This window comes from Ornithorhynchus anatinus, chromosome 4 (genome assembly GCF_004115215.2).
Source record: "Ornithorhynchus anatinus isolate Pmale09 chromosome 4, mOrnAna1.pri.v4, whole genome shotgun sequence".
NCBI lineage: Eukaryota > Metazoa > Chordata > Mammalia > Monotremata > Ornithorhynchidae > Ornithorhynchus > Ornithorhynchus anatinus.
In genome coordinates this window covers 81,368,198-81,384,609 of record NC_041731.1, presented here as the reverse complement: position 1 = coordinate 81,384,609, position 16,412 = coordinate 81,368,198, and positions in this window count along the sequence as shown.

The window sequence follows — 16,412 nt, the reverse complement described above, 5'->3', positions numbered from 1 at the left end:
TATGCCCTTTGAGACTTTTTGGCCCTTCCAGAATCTTACACACCCCTACTCCCAGCACAGACACCACAGAATTTGCCGATCGTAATAGTAACTGTATTAATTGAGCACCTACTTTGTGCAGTGCACTATGCTATGTGCTGTGGAAAATACAAAGAAGTGAGACACATCTCCATCACCTTGTCCCCTCCTACCTCACTTCACTTCTCTCCTTCTACAACCCAGCCTGCACATTCAGCTCCTTTGGTGCTCACCTTCTCACTGTGCTTCAGTTGCACCTGTCTCCCCGCCGACCCCTGGCCCACATCCTACTTCTGGCCTGGAACGCCCTCCCTCCTCAAATCTGCTGGACAATTACTCTCCCCGGCTTCAAAGCCTTACCGAAGACACATCTCCTCCAAGAGGCCTTTCCAGACTAAGCCCCACTTTTTCGCTTTTCCCACTCCCTTCTGCGTCACCCTGACTTGCTCCCTTTGCTCTTCTGCCCTCTCCCTGCCCCAAAGCACTTACGTGTATATCTGTAATTTTATTTATTTATATTGGTGTCTGTTTATTTGTATTAATGTCTGTCTCCTCCCTCTAGGCTGTGAGCTCGTTGTGGACAGGTATTTTCACTCTTTATTGCTACACTGTACTTTTCCAATAGCTTAGCACAGTGCCCTAATCTATGATTCTATTTATCTATTTTGATGGTACTGATGTCTGTCTACATGTTTTGTTTTGCTGTGTATCTCCCCCTTATAGACGGTTGACCCCGTTGTTGGGCAAGGATTGTCTCTCTCTGTTGCCGAATTGTACATTCCGAGGGCTTAGTACAGTGCTCTGCACACAGTGAGTGCTCAATAAATACGATTGAATTGAATTGAATTGAATTCTGCACACAGTAAATGCTTAATAAATGATTGAATGAATGGTTCAAATGATCTTACACTCTAGTATGAGTAACATATGAAAACGTTTATATAAATAGACTGAATAATTGATTACATGATCGATTATGCACATATATCTAAGGGTGGAAGGAGGGTAAAAGTAAATACATACATTTTAGAGATAACTCTCTTGCAGATTTGACTTGGGAGACAAGAATTAATAGGGAGAAGCCTTATTGGAGGGGGTGGGATTTTAGGGCAGCTTTGAATGTGAATGAGATAGAGTGAAAGAGAGAGAATGAAGGTTGGAGAGTAATTTGGTTTGTCTTTCATACTGTCTCCGGGTGGTAAGGTTGACTGATTAATTAATTCAATCATATTTTTTGAGTGCTTATTGTGTGCAGAACACTGTACTAAGTGGTTGGAAGAGTGCAATACAACAATAAACGCATTCCCTGCCCACAATGAGCTTATACTCTAGAGGGGAGACAGACATTAACATAAATAAGTACATTTTAGATATGGACATAAATGATGTGAGTCTGAGAGGGCAGATGAATAAAGGGAGCAAGTCAAGGCGATGCAGAAGGGAGTCGGAGAAGAGGAAAGGAAGGCTTAGTCTGGGAAGGCCTCTTGGAGGAGATGTGCCTTCAAAAAGGCTTTGAAGAGATGCAGGGTAATTGTCTGTGGGATTTGAGGGGGAAGAGGTAGGCCAACAGGTAGGACTTGGGTGAACAAATCACATTTGACCCAAAATACTTGCTTGGCATTTAAAATGACTGGTTTTATGAAAACGTCATTCAGGTCATCCTCACTTGGAAGGCATGGCAAATTAAGAAATAATAATAATGATGGTATTTGTTAAGCGCTGACCAGGTATCGATCGCTGCTCCAAGTGCGGGGATAGTCACAAGCTAGCTTTTCCCTCTAGGTTGGCTTCAATTGTTAGTTTCTTCCTAAGTACTTTGGATTTTAGTTTTTATTAAATAGAATTAAGCCATTTCTTTGTTAAAAATAACTTTAGATGACAGCATCAAACAATGAAGATAAAAGTAATTGAAAAAGGGAAAAAAGCGGGAAGGATGGCCATTTCTGTCTATTAAGTTGCGTGAATAATTAAAAATAGTTTTTTAAAAAGATTGTAATGTTGGCTCCTCACCTACAGGTGAGTAGAGACACTGCTCTTAAAGGGAACCATTTTCTCACCTGTATTTTTCCAGGAGCCAGCAGACACTGGGAGCCAATGTCTGGTCTAAGAATTTAGATGGAACAAGGGAGAGTGGGAGGATGAGAGAAAGAAAGAAAGACACAGAAAGACCAAGGGATGCTTCAGGGCCTTTTTCTCATTTACTTCAAGGTGCCACTGTTAAAAAAGACAAAGTAAGGTTCAGGTAAGTTTCCAAGTTTGTTTATTGCAAAAGTTTCTGGGAAAAAGAGGAAATCCTAGATAAGGAAAGGCCCTCTCTTAGTGCTCAGTGATCATTAATGTTGTTATCCCCATATGGGACATGGACTGTGACCAACCTGATTAGCTTGTGTCACCCCTGGTACTTAGAACAACGCTTGACACATAGTAAGCGCTTAACAAATGCCCTCATTATTATTATTATTACCTGGAAAGAAGATGGGAAGAGAGCAAGGGAGAACAGAGGACCATGGCTTCTCTCACCTTCTGTCTGGGTCCCTAGAGTCCCTGGGTCAGAGAGGGGAAGCCAAATGTGGAAAAAAGTAAAGGAATTGGGAACAGAAGACCAAAAAAACTTGGGCTTGGGCTTTACTGGGAAGAGAGAAAATGGCTCACTGGTCAGTGGATTTGGGAGAAGTCAGGTTGGAGAGGATGGATGTGGTTTGCCGAAGATGAGTGTTTGACAATATTTGAATTTGAGCCTTGGCCTTAACACTGGCTCAGGTTGGGGATCCAGGGTACCTGAAGGTTCCAGGATTCCAAGTGTACCATGAATACAATGAGCCTGCCTTTCCTCCTCTAGGGAGCTGTGAGGGGAAATAAAACCACAGACCTATGAGTTCTAAGAGGCAAGATTAAAGTGTTCCCTTTCGCCTCTTTCACCTAACATGATGTCTGAAAGCACAGAACCAGCTCCAAATCAGGGAAACGTTCGGGCTGTTTTCTTCTTGGGTTCTCTGTCTCCAGGATGTTTTCCACATGTTATTCCTACAGTGTTGGTACTAGAGTGCTTTAAAGGAGAAAGCAAACACCCTCTTCCCAGGAGTCTGACTGGCTTTGACAGGCAAACATGTCAGGGACACGATTACAAGTGGGAGCCGCGAGGGGTCACAGGCAGCTTGTTGTTTTGGCACGGTCGGTGACAAGAAGCAGTTGTCAGGCTCCGGCTGCTGCTCCGTGATTCTCTTTGATCCCTCCGTGCCGGCTTCTGGGGCTGCTGGCCTGACTCCATCACTGTAGCCTCTGAGCTTGTCTTCTTTTGGAGTCAAGTGGCGGCCACGGGGCCAAGACTGGGGACTGTGGAGCAGAGGGTTCACTGTCTTCCTAGCATGGGGCCCAGCAGCATTAAGACCATCCATCCCACAGTTAATTCAATTGGAAACTGTTTGTATGTGTTTCAAAAGATTGAAACAAGCCATTCAGATGTGGTATGATTTTCAGGTAGCTTCAGTAGCTAGATAGAGATGGTATCCTCTAGCCTTCCTGGTTTCCAAACTCATAACCTTGACATCTCTCTCATTCAACCCACATACAGTCTGCCACCAAATCCTGTTGGCTTTACCTTCATTAATAATAATAATGATGATGATGATGATGATGATACTAATAATGAGGAGCATGGCCTAATAATAATAATAATGATGATGATGATGATGGCATTCGTTAAGCTCTTTCTATGTGCAAAGCACTGTTCCCAGGCCTGGTAGTCAGAAGGACCAGGTTTCTAATCCTGGCTCTGCCACTAACTTGGTGTGTGACCATGGGTGAATCAGTTAACTTCTCTGCCTCAGTTACCTCATCTGTAAAATGGGGATTAAGACTGCGAGCCCCACATGGGACATGGACTGTGTCTCACCTGATTAACCTGTATCTACCCAAGAGCTTAGTATAGTACCTGGCACAAAGCAAGTGCTTAATGCCATTAAAAAAATTGTGGTATTTGTTTACTATGTACTAAGCACTGTACTAAGTTCTGGGTGGATACTATATAATCAGGTCCCACATGGGGCTCAGAGTCTAAGCAGGAGGGAGAACAGGTATTGAATCCCCATTTTACAGATGAGGAACCTGAAGTACAGAGAAGTTGAATGAATTACTCAAGGTCACACAACAGATACATGGAATTAATTACATAAATTACAGAGCTGGAATTAAAACCCAGGTCTTCTGACTCCCAGGCCCATGCTCTTTCCTCTAGGCCACTTTGCTTCATATCTTTAAAATCCATCCTTTCAAACTGTTATCAAGTTGATCCAAGCAAGTATCATATCCCAGCTTGAATAATGCATTAGCCCCTTTGCTGACCTCCCTGCCTCCTGTCTCTCCCCACTCCATTCCTGATTTCACTCTAGTGCCCGGATCATTTTCCTAAAAAAATGTTTACTCCTCAAGAACCTCCAGTGGTTGCCCATCTACCTCTGCATCACTCAGGAACTTCTTACCACTGACTTCAAAACTCTTAATCAACTCTCCTCGCCTTACCTTGTCTTGCTGATTTCCCATTACAACTCAGCCCACTCAGTTTGCTCCTCTAATGCATCGTTAATGAAGTTTTGCTGAATGAAATATTTCATACCTCAGGTAAGACCACAGTATTTCTGTGAGCAAGGTAGATCCTGTTGGTCATAGAAAATCCACAATTTGAGCATATTCTTCTTAAATAACCATTGGAACCAATTTCTCAAGGTATTTTGTAGTCTCATAGAAGACCATTTTTCACTACCTATAGTATTCAATCCGTCAACCTTTTTGATCTTTTTCTAGAGAATATATTAATTCCTTAGGTGTATTCCAAAGTTGAATAAATTATAACATATCAAGCCTAATGATTTTAGTCACTGAAGATATTTCTGTGATATGAAATGATATGACATGATCTGGTTAGGTTACTTAGTGTGTAGGACTGAAGTGTGTCACCTGCTTTCACACAGTAAGTGTTCAACAAATACGATTGAATGAATGTCAGTTTATTGTTTATATATTTTGGAGCTGAAACTAAAAAGCCTAAGAATGAAGAAAAAGAGATGAAGAAGCAAAAATTAGTATGCAGGGCCCAATTAAACCGATGAGAGGCAATAAATTGTATTGGTTTTTAGATGTTATCTCTTTCAACCCACTCATGCCAGTAGAGTGCTTAAAATCAAATAACATTTGCTCTGTACCCTAATGTCTCAGAAAGCAGTGCACCTATAAAAATTGAATAGTGTTCCCCTCTGTCTCAGTAGAACCAGAACCAAATCTGGAGACATTGCCGCTATATACACAATTGAACCCAACCAATGCTTTTTACCTTGCCTTTGGACTGATGTTTCGTGCCATATTGGGAGACTTAATCACACTGTCTTATTCTCTCATAAGACTTAGATAATTCCATTTTTCACTTATATTTCTATGCAACCTTGCATGGAGTGCTGCTTAGCTGGATTCATTGATGATATTTAGCTCTCTCAACAGTGGAGAGGTTAATTGTTGGTGTTGGCTTGTACAGAGCCTTGGTTGCTTTAAAACTGTCAGTCTGAAGTTTTTTGGGTGAAAAATGGTTTATAATCCGTCTGAGATGTGTCCTTCAGGGCACCTCAGCAGTATGTAGTTTTTCGTAAGTCACTGTTAGATGGAATGGAGAAGCAGCCTTAGTTTATTTTATTTGGGTCATTCCAACTCAGCAGGCTTAAGTCAAACCCAAGATTGTGGGTTGCTCAAGCCCTTGTTGCTCAGCTGCTGAAATGGTAGAAACAGTGGAAACTCTCTAGATGAACACCCTAATCACTCAGTATATTGCTCCACCAGACACATTTTCACTGTCAGTTTTTCCTTTTGACTGCATCATACCATTCTGCATTTTCCAGTCCTTTTCACCTGGCTCTATTGATCTACGTTTTAGTTTTATCATCTTTGTTCTGAGATGTCTGTTGTGCCCCTTCTTTGCTCTGAATAGCAGTGATTTCATTTATCTTTGCTTTTTGTGTCTTTTCTAGTTTTTAAAACTCAGTGGCTCTTCTAAAAGAACTATGGTTTCTTTGTGTTGGTTTTTATATTACTTTGTTGTGCAATTAAGAATTTGGTTAGCAATCTGTGGGGTCTACAGCCTTCTTCACTTGCTGCTAGAGAGGACTGGCAGTGGGAATTACAGAAAATGGACTGGACTACTGACAGATGATTGGGTGATTCATAACCTGCTTTTCTGTCACTGGCAAATTTGAAATTAGTGAAACTAATTTCTTACAGATTGTGAAGATTGAGGAGAAAGTGATGATGTCAGAAGTTTTGACCTCCATGTCACACGGTTTGATTTTTATCAAAGAGAACCGCAATAAAGGTCATAATGGATTAAGTAAAAAGTACAGTTGCAATAAGTAATATCAGATTTCTTCAAAGGCAAACTTGCAGCAAGGGCCAGATTTCCTTATCTTTTGATGGCCCATGACTTTTTTTTTTTTGGCTATAGAACCTCTTTTAGAGGGTGAATAAATTAACATAGAGAGAACACTAGTGGAGCAAAATAAGATTTTTGGCCCCATATTTTCAAATATAAATACATGGGGAAGCAAGTCATCATATATGTAGTATGATTGCAATATTTTTCACATTTTCAAAGTGTCATTAAAATATTGCTGCTTCTCATCAGAGAACTCTTTAGTTAGTATCTGAGTATTCAGATTCTTGAATCATTTTGTATTTTCTAAAACTCTTCCTCAGTGACCCATTCTTCTCTGTATCAAGCAGAAGCAAATGACCATTGGCTTTAAGGCATTTTATCATGCTGTGATTTTGTTAAACATTTAATATGTACTGAATCCTGGGGTAGATAGAAGATAATCAGGTCCCACATGGGACTCATAGTCTAAGTAGGAGGGAGAGCAGGTATTGAATCCTCATTCTGCAGATGAGGGAACTGAGGCACAGAGAAGTGAAGTGACTTACCCAAGATCACACAGCAGGAAGTGGCAAAGTGAGAACTAGAACCCAGGTCCTCTGACTCCCAGGCCTGACTACACTGCTTCTCCATCACTTTCTCTTGTACTTAAACACTGTCTCCTTCCTTTGTACACCAATTGACATATTTCATTTCGTCTGTTGCCTTATTCCTCCTCCTTGATTCTCCTGCCTGTGACTTCTGATTGAATCCCTACCATCTGCTTGGATCTCTTTTTATGCTTCAGTCTATCAGAGCACAGCACTTCCCATCTTCAGATACCTCTGGAAAGCTCATCTCCAAGAGGTTTTCTCTGATTGATTTTCCCATTTATGTCCCCCTCACCTCCAACACGGAATTTTTGCTAATACTTCCCCCATGTCCACTCATAAGAGAAGCAGTGAGACCTAGTATTAGGAGCATGGGCTTGGGAGTCAGAGGACATGAGTTCTAATTCCACTCTGCCACTTGTCTACTGTGTGACCTTGGGCAAGTCACTTAACTTCTCAGTGATTTAGTTACTCCATCCATAAAATGGGGATTAAGACTGTGAGCCCCACGTGGGACAACCTGATTACCTTGTATCAACTCTTAGAATAGTGTTTGGCACCTAGTAAGTGCTGAACAAATACCATAATTATTATTAACTATTATTATTTTCACCTTTATACGTAATAGTCCTACCTGCCCTATTACTTTTAAGTACATAGTCATCTACAAACCCACTTTTCCTTTTTCCTCCTGTGTGTAAATTATTTTTGTGTGTCACTCTTACTAGATAGTGAACTCTGAAGCCAGGAATCGTATCTGCTAACTTTATTGTACTCTCTCAAGCACTTAGTACAGGGCTCTGTACACCATATGGGCTCAATAAGTACTACTGATACTTATTCTTTTAAGCTATTGTAGTTAGTAATGTGACTTTTGAGGGGACAAATCTCATTCATACATGTGGTAAAGAATATAGACTTTGTATTGGACCTGCATGGTCTTTTAAGCACAGTATTTAGATTTTCATTATCTATCATATTGCAGAAATAACTTCGTTTTTGCTACTGTAAAATGATAGTTTGTTTTTATTATCACACTGCAGAGTTGAAAAGAAACTGCGGTTCTTCCAGTTGTGTTGGTAGTTCTTTCCATGACTTGTTCAGGACTATGATGCTTTTGGAAAATTCAAGTAACAGATTTTTCCCTTTTTATTTTATGTTGCTGGTCCCTTGAAAGACTTGGGATTCACATTATCCATATGGATGTGATGTACCCTACAACTGTCCTGTTATCTCTCCTTGTTTTTTGTTTAGAATTGGATTGACTTTTATTCATCAAGGGTTTGTCAGCTAAGCAATAGTATTTGAGTATACAGAACACTGTATTAGGTAGGTATTTGGAAGAGTACAGGGGAGTTAATAGGCATTATCCTTGCCAGCCATCTACTGGAGAAGGAATGTGGCTTAGTGGATAGAACATGGTCCTGGGAATCAGCAGCTCATGGGTTCTAATCCTGGGTCTGCCACATATCTGCTATGTGGCATTGGGCAAGACACTTCACTTCTCTGGGCCTCAGTTATTTCCTCTGTGAAATGGAAATTAAGACTGTGAACCCTATGTGGGACTGGGACTGTGTCCAACCTGACTAACAATAATTATGGTATTTGTTAAGCGCTTACTATGTGCCAAGCAGTGTTCCAAGCACTGGGGTAGGGATAAGGTAATCAGGTTGTCCCACATGGGGGTCACAGACAGAGTGGTGGGAGGGAGTTGAGGTAATAGCTAGTTGCTCTAGTGGAATCAAGATCTGTCTTCTCTGGGGCCTGGTGGGAAACACGAGTGTGCTTCAAAACAGAGGGAATGGAACCATCAGAGTGAATGTCTGAAGATGGCGATCATAAGGAAAGGAGGAGTGGGTGCCTGGGTTTTTATAGGTGTGAAGAGAGGGTGTCAGAGGCCCCAATGTAGAATCAATTTTGAGTATAGGTGGGAGATCTCTTGATGGACAAAGGGGAAATTTGAGAGAACGGGTGGCTAGAGAAGCAACGTGGCTCAGTGGAAGGAGCACGGGTTTTGGAGTCAGAGGTCATGGGTTTGAATCCCGGCTCGGCCACTTGTTAGCTGTGTGACTTTGGGCAAGTCACAGCTTCTCGGTGCCTCAGTTACCTCATCTGTAAAATGGGGATTAAGATTGTGAGCCCCAAGTGGGACAACCTGATTCCCCTGTGTCTACCCCAGCGCTTAGAACAGTGCTCGGCACATAGTAAGCGCTTAACAAATACCAACATTATTAACCCTCTCGCTGTACCTCAATCTCAACTATCTTATTGTTGACCCCTTGCTCACAGCCTCCCTCTGGCCTGCAATTCCCTCCCCTTCATTTATGACAGACCACCTCACTCCCCATCTTCGAAGCCTTATTAAAATCACATCTCTTCCAAGAGGCCTTCCCCAGCTAAGCCCTCTCTTCCCCTACTTCCTATCCCTTCTACGTCACCTATGCAATTTGGATCTGTACACTTGAAGCACTTGATATTCACCCTAAATTTAGTTCCATAGCACTGATGTACATATTCAGAATTTTTTAGAAATGGTATTTGTTAAGGGACTGTACTAAACACTGGGTTAGATACCAGATAATTAGGTTGGATGCTGTCTTTGTCTTTCATGGGGCTCACAGTCTTAATCCTCATTTTAAAGATAAAGTAACCGAGGCACGTTCACTCATTCATTCAGTTGAATTTATTGAGCGCTTACTGTGTACAGAGCACTGTACTAAGCACTTGGAAAGTACAATTCAGCAACAGAGACAATCCCTACCCAGTAATGGGCTCACAGTCTAGAATGGGGGAGACAGACAACAAAACAAAACAAAGCAAGTAAACAGGCATCAATAGTATCAACATAAATAAATAGAATTATAGATCTATACATATCATCAATAAAAGAAGTTAAATGACTTGCCTAAAGTCACAGATTAACAGATTAGTGTCAGAGCTTGGATTAAACCCAAGACCCCTGACAGCTAGGCCCTGGCTCTTTCCATTAGGCCATGCTGCTTCTCATTTTAATCAATCAATCAATCAATTGCATTTATTCAGTGCTTACTGTATGCGGAGCACTATACTAAGTGTTTGGTACAGTACAATATAATAGAATAGGGATACTCGTTCCCTGTGAGTTTTCAGTCTAGAGGGAGAGACAGGAATGGATATAAATAAGTAAATTATGGATATGTGCAAAGGTGCTGTGGGGCTGGGGGTGGGGTGAATTAAGGGTGCAAATCTAAGTATAAGGGTGACACAAGACACTGGGAGAAGATAAAATGAAGGCTTAGTTAGGGAAGGCCTCATGAAGGAGTTGTTGCTTCCAATAAGGTTTTCAAGGTAGGGAGAGTGGTTGCCTGCTGGATATGAAGAGAGAGGGCATTCCAGACCAGGGGCAGGATGTGGGCGAGATGCCGGTGGTGAGATAGACAAAATCAAGGTTCAGTGAGTAGATTGACATTAGAGGAGCCAAGTGTCTGGGATGGGTTGTAGTAGCATAGCAGTGAGGTAAGTAAGGTAGGAGTGGGTAAGGTGATCAAGTGGTTAAAGCCCATGGTAAGGAGTTTCTGTTTGATGTAGAGGTGTATGGGCAACCACTGGACGTTCTTAAGGAGTGGGAAAACATGGACTGAATGTTTTTTGTAGAAAAATGAACCGGGCAATAGAGTGAAGTATGAACTGAAGTGGGGAGAGACAGGAGGCAGGGAGGTCAGCAAGGTGGCTGAAGCGGTAGCACTGGCAGGGTAGGATAAGTGCTTGGATTAACGAGGTAAGAGTCTGGATGGAGAGGAAATGGTGGATTTTAGCAATGTTGTGAAGGTTAAACCGACAGAATTTGGTGACAGATTGAATATGTGAGATGAATGAGAGAGAGCAGTTGAGAATAATGCCAATTTATCGGGCTTTTGAGACAAGGAGGATGGTAGTGAAATGTACAGTGATGGGAAAGTCAAGCGGAGGACAGAGTTTGGGTGGGAATGAGGAGTTCTGTTTTAGACATGTTAAATTCAAAGTGTTGGTGGGACATCCACTTTATTATTTTAAAATCTGTCTCCCTTTCTGGACGGTAAACTCTGTATTGGCAGGGAGTGTCTACCAATTCTGTTGTACTGCACACATTAAGTGCTCAATAAATACTACTGATGGCAGTCTAGACATGATCGAACTAGGATTCTGGTATTGGGCAGTTTAGGAGTGATCGAACCAGGATCCAGGTGCGTGGCAGTCTGGGTGTGATTATGCCAGGCTCCAAGCGCAAAGTCTGCTAGCCAGTGAGTTGATTCAATTCCATAGTGCTCAGAATTTATTCATTACTTAGAATGTTCCCAGGGATTCAGAATGGGTTTTAACCTTCACAACAATGAGCTCTTTCTGCTTCCAAGGTCTCCGCGCAAAGATAGTCATCCCCATAATCTGATGCGTTGCCCTGTTGCCCTTTGGGACCCTGGAGTTCGGGGTCCCCTTAGGCGACCCCAGCATTCAGTCTCAATACCTTGCAGGGACAGGATTTTTACCGCAGAAAGGTTTAGAAGATTGGACATTAGCAGAAACTACTGATGCTTTGTGCTGGGCCTGAGTTTGCTGTCCACCCACCCTTTCCCTTTGAGGTCTATTAACAGGGTCGATATTTATTAAGTGTGTTGTTATAAACTACTCGTGCGAAGTACAGTGAGTTAAAAAGGGAGGCCGATCATGGTAAGAAAGCTCCTTTTTATCTCTTGGCTTCACAAGGAGTTTCTTATGACTTTAAACACCAACCCAATGAGGCTCGCTCCTCCATCAAACGATTCCCTTAATGGGGTATTTGCTCACACTTCAGCGATCCTGGAGACTACATTTTTTGCGTGGTGTGCTAAACTCCTCTTAAAGCTCAGCAGTAAAACTTCCTTCAAGCCAACTCCTTGCTCAGTGACTGGACATTTCTAATTCTCAGATAACATCAAATCAGAGCAAATCAAATGAGAAAAATCAAGTCACCTCACCCTTGTCATTAATTACTGCTGTTGTGACAAATTGCTTGGTATGTAGAATTGTTTGATATAAAGTAGTAAAGGTTACAGAAAAAAATGAAGCTTCAGGCCCAGTTTCCCAGCTGTTTTGTACACCTGCACTTTCCCACAACTACTCTGCAGCTCCATGACGCAGTGACTATTTCATTTTGATCCCAGTCTTAAAACTGGGATCAGATTTTTTTTTTTCTCCTGGTTACTTACCTCAAATCCACCCTTAGAACCCAGGGATGGGGAAATGGAAGATGGGAATTGGTGTTCCTAGATTAATGCTGTGTGTAGAGAGGAAAGTAATTATAATAATAATGATGATGACAATTATGGTAATAATAATAGTATTGATATTTAAGTGCTTACTATGTGCCAGGCACTGTACTAAGCGCTGGGATAGATACAAGCAAATTGGGTTGGACACAGTCCCTGTCCCATATGGGGCTCACAATCTCAATCCCCATTTTCCAGATGAGGCCACTGAGGCACAGAGAAGTTAAGTGATTTGCCCAAGGTCACACAGCAGACAAGTGGCAGAGCCAGAATTAGAATCCATTACCTTCTGTATTCCAGGCCCATGCTCTATCCACTATGCCTGATATCTGTTAGCTGCTTACTATGCACTGAGCACACACTAAGCACTGGGATAGATTCAGTGTAAATAGATCGGACACTGAGCCACCTGGGGCTCGCAGTCCAAGGAGTAGGGTGGACAGCTTTATAATACCCTTTTTACAGATGAGAAAACTGAGGAAGGGAGAAGTTAAGTGACTTATTCAAAATCACAAAGCAGGCAAGTGGCAGAGCTGGGATTAGAACCCAGATCCTTGACACCTAAAACTCAACATGAGCAAGACTGAGCTCCTCATCTTCCCTCCCAAGCCTGGTCCTCTCCCAGACTTCCCTATCACTGTGTATGGCACGACCATCCTTCCCGTCTCTCAGGTCCGCAACCTCGGTGTCAACTTTGACTCGTCTCTCTCGTTCACCCCACACATCTGATCCATTACCAAGACCTGCCGGTCTCACCTTTACAATATCGCCGAGATCCGCCCTTTCCTCTTCACCCAAACGGCTACCTTAAGGCTACGGGCTCTCGTAATATCCCGGCTAGACTACTGTGACAGCCTTCTCTCTGATCTCCCTACCCTCCTCTCTCGCCCCACTCCAGTCTATTCTTCGCTCTGCTGCCCGGCTCATCTTCTTGCAGAAACGATCTGGGCATGTCATTCCCCTTCTTAAACACCTCCAGTGGTTGCCTATCAACCTCCGCTCCAAACAAAAACTCTAGGCTTCAAGGCATCATCATCAAGGCTTCATCACCTTGCCCCTTCCTACCTCTCCTCCCTTCTCTCTTTCTACTGCCCACCCCGCACGCTCCGCTCCTCTGCCACCCACCTCCTCACCGTCCCTCGGTCTCGCCCATCCTGCCGTCGACCCCTGGGCCACGTCCTGCCGCGGTCCTGGAATGCCCTCCCTCCTTACCTCAGACAATCTAATTCTCTTCCCCTCTTCAAATCCCTACTTAAAACTCACCTCCTCCAAGAGGCCTTCCCAGACTGAGCTCCCCACTTTTTCCCTCTGCTCCCTCTACCCCGCCTTCACCTCTCCCGTGGCGCAGTGGAAAGAGCACGGGCTTTGGAGTCAGGGCTCATGAGTTCGAATCCCAGCTCTGCCACTTGTCAGCTGTGTGACTGTGGGCAAGTCACTTAACTTCTCTGGGCCTCAGTTACCTCATCTGTAAAATGGGGATTAAGACTGTGAGCCCCACGTGGGACAACCTGATTCCCCTGTGTTTACCCCAGCGCTTAGAACAGTGCTCTGCACATAGTAAGCGCTTAACAAATACCAACATTATTATTATTATTACTCTCCGCAGCTAAACCCTCTTCTCCCCCCTTTCCCTCTCTTCCTCCTCCTCTCCCGTCCCACCCCCCAGCACTGTACTCGTCCGCTCGACTGTATATATCTTCATCACCCTATTTATTTTGTTTATTTTGTTTAATGAGATGTACATCACCCTGATTCTATTTAGTTGCCATTGTTTTTATGAGATGTTCTTCCCCTTGACTCTATTAAATTGCCACTGTTCTTGTCTGCCTGTCTCCCCTGATTAGACCGTAAGCCCGTCAAAGGGCAGGGACTGTCTCTATCTGTTGCCGACTTGTACATTCCAAGCGCTTAGTACAGTGCTCTGCACATAGTAAGTGCTCAATAAATACTATTGAATGAATGAATGAACTTTCAGTCCCTTGCTCTTTCCATTAGCCCATGCTGTTTCTTGTGTCTATTCTGTGAGTTGAGAGGAAGCTACTTTATTATTCTTGGTCTTTTTACCCGTTTTTGTTTCAGTACTGGTAAAAGTCTGTAAAATGTAAATCTCTTCATTTTGGTTGTAAACTCTCACTAGATTGTACATTTCTTGAGGGTGAGGGCTGGGTCTTTTATTTCTATTACATATTCAGAAGCATCTAATACAGGCTCTTCATATAGAAAGTATCCAGTACAGTGCATTGTGTATGCTTTGCACATAGTAAGCACTTAACAAATACCATCATAGAGAAGCAGCGTGGCTAAGTGGAAAGAGCATGGGCTTGGGAGTCAAAGATCATGGGTTCGAATCCTGGCTCTACCGCTTGTCAGCCGCTTGTCAGCTGTGTGACTGTGGGCAAGTCACTTAACTTCTCTGTGCCTCAGTTACCTCATCTGTAAAATGGGGATGAAGACTGTGAGCCTCATGTGGGACAACCTGATTACCCTGTACCTACCCCAGTGCTTACAACAGTGCTCTGCACATAGTAAGTGCTTAACAAATACCAACATTATTATTATTATTATTATTAATAAATGTTGGAAATTATGATGCTGTTGATGATGATTTATGTAATCCCTGAAGAAGTGACCAGCTGAAGAGACAGTGTGCCCAAATTAATCTTAATGAAAAAGTCCTCAAAATCGCCCTGAAAATGACAGATGCACCTCAGTCCTGTAGATTCTGTTGTATTAGTAGTAGTAGCAGTAATATTTATTGAACACTTGACACATAAGAAGCCCTTAACAAATTCCACTGAAAAAACCCACTGTGTGCTGAGCACTGAACCAAGTGCTGGGAGAGAATGCACAGGTCAGAAATTGACAGGGTCTCTGTCTCTTTCAAGTCTAATAGTATAAGTGGGAAAAGGGATTGGAGGCAGGCACATCAATCAATCAATAATATTTATTGAGGATTTACTGTGTGCAGAGCAATGTATTAAGCGCTTGGAAGATTTGGAAGAGTATAATATAACAATATAACAGATGCATTCCCCTCCCATAATCATACATTAAAGCATAGTATGGACAAATACCCCAAATTTTTTAAACTAGTCAGTAGGATGTTCTGGCTAGAGGAGCAGAAATTAGGGTTCCTTGTAGCTGAGATTTCAGGACACACCCATACCAGTGACCGCTACAGCACCTACCAGTCCTCCCAGGATTTTGTGGATGCCACCTGCTGTTCATTCATTCATTCAATTGTATTTACTGAGCACTTACTGTGTGCAAAACACTCTACTAAGTGCTTGAGAGAGTGCTGTGGTTCATTTTGTCTTTCCCGCCTGGATGGTGGAAGACAGGATGGGATGGAATCTCCATGGTGTCACCTGGGTAGAGGCTGGTGAGGTGTAATAATAATAATAATAATAATGTTGGTATTTGTTAAGCACTTACTATGTGCAGAGCACTGTTCTAAGCGCTGGAGTAGATACAGGGTAATCAGGTTGTCCCACGTGAGGCTTACAGTCTTCATCCCCATTTTACAGATGAGGTAACTGAGGCACAGAGAAGTTAAGTGACTTGCCCACAGTCTCACAGCTGTAGGTAGAGGTCGAGGCTTGAGACATATAGCCGACTGCTGACTGGACATTAGATTATATAGAAGGCTTCGGAGTGTCCGTGTGTGTACCACACCTAGGTTTATTATTATTAATCTTGTTGTGGGCAGTAAACTTGTCTTCCAACTCTGTTATATTGGACTCTCCAAAGCCTTAGTACAGTGCTCTGCACACAGTAAGCACTCGAAGAGTACAATCGATTGATACTAAGCTTTTTGGGTTAAAATTGCATCCAGGCTTGGCTGGGCAGCTTCAGTTTATTTTCCGGTCACTGTCCTTCTCCCCTAGATTGTAAGCTCCTGTTTAGTTTTTTTGTTTGCTTGTTTAAAGGCACTTGTTAAGCACTTACTATGTGTCAAACATTGTTCTAAGTGTTGGGGTAGGTCATTTAGGTTGGACACAGTCCCTGTCCCCATGGGGCTCACAGTCTAAAGTAGGCGGGAGAACATGTTTAACAACTCTCTTGTATTCTACTCTACCAAGTGCTTAGCATAATGTTCTGCAAATAGTAAACATTCAAAAATACCATTGATTG